The sequence below is a fragment of the Macrotis lagotis genome, chromosome 2, assembly GCF_037893015.1.
Source record: "Macrotis lagotis isolate mMagLag1 chromosome 2, bilby.v1.9.chrom.fasta, whole genome shotgun sequence".
In the NCBI taxonomy this organism is placed as follows: Eukaryota; Metazoa; Chordata; class Mammalia; order Peramelemorphia; family Peramelidae; genus Macrotis; species Macrotis lagotis.
The window spans coordinates 195,680,365-195,687,118 of NC_133659.1; positions in this window are offsets into that span (position 1 = coordinate 195,680,365).

The following is a 6,754-nucleotide window of genomic DNA, read 5'->3' on the forward strand; positions in this document are numbered from 1 at the left end:
TTCTCCCAGCTTTTATGTTCTGTGACCCTGTGTCCCATGGGCCAGAAGAAGTAACCAAAAGCTTTCCATGTACATCAAGAGAGCAAGAAGTTTTTCACTAGAAGACCTGGAATTCCTACAACTACTATTCTGGGTACAGACTGTTAAGTAAATTGCCCAAAGTCCTGTATATTCCCCATCAAAGAGTGTGTATTTCAGGAGACTGAGTCTTGGAGGAGGCGGGTCTTCAAGGAATCAGAAATTCTGAGTAAAGAATCTCAACTTTCTACTTATTCAACAAACAGTTTTTTAAATTTTTGCATTTTTAAAATAATATTTCCCCAATTACATATAAAGACAATTTTAAACATTCATCCCTCTTTTACACAATAAGCATTTGACATAGATTATATAAGTGCTATCATGCAAAACACTCAACAAACATTTATTAAAAATGCTCAATTGGGTGGTTAGGTGGCGCAGTGAATAAAGCACCGGCCTGGAGTCAGGAGTACCTGGGTTCAAATCCGGTCTCAGACACTTAATAATTACCTAGCTGTGTGGCCTTGGGCAAGCCACTTAACTCTATTTGCCTTTCAAAAACTTAAAAAACAACAACAAAATGCTCAACTGAATCAGGCACTGTACTGGATACTGGAGGAAGAGAGGAAGGGAGGAAGGGAGAGAGGAAGGGAGGAAGAGAGGAAGGGAGGAAAAGGGAAGGGAGGAAGGAAAGGGAGGGAAGGTGGAAGCAAGGAAGAAAAGACCTCTAGGAGCTTGCATTCTACAGGAAATTAATAACCACTATAGGTACATTTATAAGGAAATGTGTGCATGGGGGAGAGGGAGACAGCCAGCATCTGGAGGGAATCTGGATGGGTCTCACATGGGAGCTGAGGGCCTTGAAGAAAACTAGAGATTCTAAGAGGTAGGAGGGAGGAGAGTAAGGGGTGCCTTACAGGAATGGGGGGACGTCCATTACAAAAACTCAGGTGATGGAATGTTGAACATAAGAAACAGACTATTTGGGTTGTTACTTGGAGGCGAGGAAGAGAAATCATGTGATCGGAAAGATAGGCCGGGGCCATGTTATGGAGGACTTTATTTTTTTTTAATGACAAGCAGGAAAATTTTTATTCTATATTTTAAATAATCGTAAGTTTCTTGAACAAAGAAATGACGCGGTCAGATCCATTCTTTGGATGGAAATTACTTTGGCAGCTGGGTGTAAAAATGAATCGGAGAGGGGAGAGAACTGAGAATGGGAGACCAGTTAGGGATTTATTGTCATAGGAACGGGAAGGGAGATGAGGACTGAACTAGGGTGGTCGCCCTCTGGGAGAGGGAAGGAAGGAACCTGAGGATCGACTCTATATTCTGAGTGAGGGAGAGTCAGGAGGACGACACTGAGGTTGCAAACGTAGAGTGGGGAAAAACATTGCTTCATCTGCATTCTCAGTATCTACTTTTCTCCAAAACCCTTACTCCGCCCCCCGCCCTACCCCCTTTCTTTATTTAATACAGAATTTGATTTGGCCAATCAGAATCCCGTTCCTTTATTTCGCTCGTCTGTTTCTACTGGGGATTAACCAATGGAAGCTTAAAGGCCCAGGAGCCGAGCCAGAGATAAGGGAGCAGCGGCTGTGGGCTCCGCAGTCCTATCTCTGGGCTCCTTCGATTCAAGTGGAGAGACAATTATGGACATTATCTCCGAGTCTGTTCTTGAAAAACATGTGTATATCCAAGCTCTAAGACTCTGGAGGTGGGAAAAGGGTCGGACTTCCGAGATTCTGTGCTTTGGGAAATGGCAGAGGATAGCAGATGGGGAGACAGTAAGGGTTCCCAACTCAGAATCAATCCCCCTTGGGAAGGAAGTGAAGGTCTGTTCCTCCATTGCGTCTGCAACCTGTCTAGGTTAAGGGAAGGGCTCTAGATGGCCCTGCGTACCCTGAACAGCTAATTGCCCTTCCCCCACCTAAGATTGAAAGGAAAGGGGTTTAAGACAACAGTTTGGACTGCCGGTTTGGTGTTAGGGAGACGCCGAAGGGAAGGGATGTCTTCTTTTGGAGGAGCAAGTTGATTTCAGGTTCTGTGCTGAGACAGAATGACTTGAAACTAATAATTTCAACTGTGGATTTCCTCTCTGAGCCTCAGTTAACTCATCCCCATTGGGGATTGGATTAGTTGATTTTTTTTTTTTAGATTTTTCAAGGTAATGGCTAGGTAATTATTAAGTGTCTGAGGTCACATTTGAACTCAGGTCCTCCTGACTCCAAGGTGCTCTATCCATTGTGCTCTATCCATTGTGCCCTCTATCCGCCCCTGGATTAGTTTAATTTTAAGGTTCTTCTTGCGCTGATATTCTATGGTTCTGTGACTCTTTGGCTCCTCTGAAACGTGGTTATATGTCCTCCTCCCATCTTCTTCTTTGTTTTCTAGAGACTGAGCCTATCAGTCCATTCCCAGTTCTGAACTCCTACTATCAGCACTGGGCTGAGATCTAGGGAAGGAAGACAGTTTCCATTTTGGGGAGTTCCAGAAGCTTGCAGTACACAGAGTCAAAGACTGGCTTTCCAACTGGACAGAGCTTGGGACATCAGAGGTATAGATGAGAATGGGGGGGGGGGTGTCAGGGTAGGCTTCCTGGGTTATGGGGAACATAGAGCATAGTTAGGAAGATGAAGGAAAGGGTTTAGGGGGGAAATTCAGTGTATTGAGTATTGGTTGGTGGGGAAACAAGAGGCATAAAAATATGAGACTTGAACCAGACCTATACACACACATATTCAGGGATTCTGGGCTAGAGAGGCTGTGTAGATGAAAGGATGAAATTAGAAATTAAAATGGTTTTCATGAAATGCCTCCATCTAAGGTATACCCTAATAATACAAAAGAATATCATTAAGAAATTGCATGACAAACATGGAAGTTGGGTTGGTGACAAGAGAGAGAGAAAGGGATGAAAGGTGGACAGCCAGTGTCCTCTACTAGTGCCCCTAAGATGCCTCCTTAATCTTGTTGGGAAGACATGGATGAGAGTTACATAAAATGAACAGAAATAGAGGGACTACAATTTTCATCACTGAAGGGAATTCCTGAATTGATTAAATCCCAGAGCCATCTGAGTAATTCAAAAGGCAAAGGAATCCATAGGGTTGCCACTGCCTTTGGATTGAAGAAAAGCTGGGTACTCTGATGGTTTTTTTACTTTAAAAAAATTTTAATTCTTTTTATTATTCTGAATGTTAACCACAACAACAAAAATGGTATTTTCTCATGGGGAATGGACTGGGAAAGTAATAACCATTTTTATAGTGACTAATATGTGCCACGCATTGTCCTAGAAGCTTTTACAATTATTATTTCATTCAATCTCATACACAGCAGAACTCAAAAACAGGATTATATATGAGACCATGAATGTTCATTTTACACTACTTATTTTATTTTATTTTTTGTTTTTTCAAGGCAATAGGGTTAAGTGACTTGCCTAAGGTCCCATAGCTAGGCAAGTATTATGTGTCTGAGGTGGAATATGAACTCATGTCTTCCTAACTCTAGGGCAAGTAGAGCAAGTAGTTTTTTAAAAGTTTTTTAAAAGTATATGATAAATTCCACAAATTGCTTTTAAAATTATTTGGATTCTGTTTCCTTTTGAACTTTATCTGTTCTCATATATATAAAACTTTCAATGATTTAAATTTTTGTGGCATTCATTCAACAAATATTCATATATAACTCCAGCAAAGTTGCAGGATATAAAATAAACCCACACACATCTTTAGCATTTCTGTAAATTGCTAACAAAACCCAGCAGGAAGAGATACAGAGAAATTCCATTTAAAATAACTACAGATAGTATAAAATATTTGCCAAGACATACATAGGAACTAGGTGAATAAAATTGCAAAACACTTCACACAAATAAAGACATATAAATAATTGGAGAAATATAATTTATTCATGGGTAAGAAGAGCCAATATAAAAAAAATTACAGTACTACCTAAATTTATTTATTCAATGCCATACCCATCAAATTACTTTATAGAGCTGGAAAAAATCATAACAAAATTCATCCAGAGAAACAAAAAGTCAAGAATATCAAGGGAATCAAAAAAAATTTAAAGGAAAGTGGCTTAGTTTTTTTTGTGGTGATGATAAATTGAAAATTGAGGGAATGCCTATAAATTAGAGAATGGATGAAGAAGTTATGATATGCAAATATGATTGAATATCATTGTACTATAAGAAATTATGATGATGAATGAAGATAAATCTAGAAAGACTTATGTAAAGTGAAATGAGCAGAACCACAATTTCAATGTACACAATAATAGCAATACTGTAAAGATAATCAACTATGAAAGAATTAGTAACTAACACAATTCCTGATCACAATTGCGAAGAATTCATTATGAAGTGTACAATTCACCTCCAGATAGAAAAGTATAAAACAAAGCAATTTTTTTCTCTTTCTTTTTCTTGCTTTCTTTGGCTAATGCAGAAATTTACTTTGCAGGACTATATATTTGTAATTTGTTTTTCTTGTCTTTTCATTGGCTGGAAAAGGAGACAGGATGGAGGAGAGAGACTGAAAAAAAAGTGTACTTAAGCAAGTATTTATTCAATAAGTGCTTAACTATGTTAATGTTCCTTCTCTCAACAAATCCCTTAATCAAAAATCAAGAGAAAAAAAATTGTAACAAATAAGCATATCCAACAAAAAGTATCTAAAAATGTATATACTTTAGAGTATGTACATAAGAGGTGAGTAGCAGGATATATCATAGGTCCTCTGGAGACATGGCTGATTTATACATTCATCAGAATGCTTTAGTCTTTACAGTGTTATTATCCTTCTCTAAATTGTTCTCTGGGTTCTCATTTTATTATGTATCAATTCACACCACCTATTGCTCTCTGACATGAACTCTGTCATTTCTTGCCTCACAATAATATTTCATTATATTCATATACTGAAAGTTGTTCAGCCAATCTCCAATTTATGTGAATCCCTTTTGATTTTTTCCCCTGTGATTCTCTTCTCTTTTATCTTTTCTTTTCACTGCCACCTTCAAGATCTGAAAGTTTATGACTATTTTTTCTTCCTGGTATTATCCTTCCTCTTAATCCCCTACCTCCTACCACATGCTTGTTTTCCCTGTTGAGTTTCATACCACATAATTGTTTGTATGTATATTCAACCTTCCTTTGTCCATTTCAAATTGCTTAACCTAATCTCCATATTCGCATACTTTTTTTCCCCCATGGACCTCAATTATGAGAAATAGCAAATTTTATCTTTTTCTTTCTCCTTCCTTGTGTATTTTTTAAATCCTCTTTTCTCTTCCCCCTCTTAAACTCTCAGAACAAAATCTACTCCCGGGTTCTCTATTTTTCTTACTTAATTCCTTCAATACTCTGTGAAGATGTTAAGGTTTTGAAGGATTATTTGTTTTTTCTTTCCTTTTAGAATATTAGTACTACATCATCACATCGTTGTTTAGTCATTTTCAGTCATGTCCAAATCTTCATGATCCCTTTTGGGATTTTCTTGGCCAAAATTCTGGAATAGATTATGATTTCTTTTCCAAGTTCATTTTACAAATCAAGAAACTGGGGAAAACAAGGTTAAATAACTTTCTCAGTATCACATAACTAGTATCTGAGGTTAGATTTGAACTCAAGTCATTATGACTACAATCCTGGCATTCTAGCCATTGCATTACCTAGCTGCCTACATCTATACATAACCCCTTCCAATTGCTCAAGATTATCTTTTTAGGTTTCTCTTGATTCATGTGTTTGAATTTAAACTTCTTGTTTAGCTCTTATCTTTTTATTTTCCAGAGATGCCTCCTCCTCCTCATTCCTTCCACAAGATTGTATTCAGCTTTGCTGGTTAAATTTTTCCCGATTGTAAATCTGTATTGCCTTTTGGAATATTGCATTCCTAGATGTCTTTTGTTTTTTAGTAGAAGCTGTCAGGTCTTATGTGAACCTGACTGTGGTCTGGATTTTGGTGTGACATTCCTGGGATTATTCCTTTTTAGGATTTTATTCTGGAGATGAATGATAGATACCTTCTTTCTTTATTTTTCCCTTTGAATCTAATGTGTCTGGAAAGTACAGACTTTTAGAAATTATAGTTTTTAGGGAGTCCAGTTATTCTTAAATTATCTTTCATTAGCATCTCCTTAAAACCATCAGTAAGCATTATTTGTAATGGGAATAAGCTAGAATCTTCACAATAACATAAGGAGTAAAACAAGGATGCCTATTATCACTAATATTATTCAAAATTATGTTAGAAATTGTAGCATTAAGGGGGATTTCTGGAGTGGAGCCAAGATGGCAGCCAAAGCTAGCATGTTCCCAGAGCTTTTCCTGATACAACTTTATTTATTTATTTATTTCATAAATTTTATTTTTTATTTTATTTTTAAATTTTCCCCTTCCAGCTACATGCAAAAGTAAGTTTCAACATTTACTTCCAAACCCTTGAGTTCCAAATTCTCTCCCTTCCTCCCACCCCACTCCCCCACATTGAGAAAGCAAGTTACTTGATGTAAGTTAGAAATGTGTAGCCATGAAAAACATTACTACAATAGTTATGTTGTAAAAGTAAACATAACCTCCTCCTGAGAAAGAGAAACCTCAAGAAAAATAAAGTGAGGATTATAGGCTTCAGCCTGTATTTAGACACCATCAGCTCTATCTTTGGAATGGATAGCAGTCTTTAACATATGTCCATCAGAGAAATTGCTTCAATAT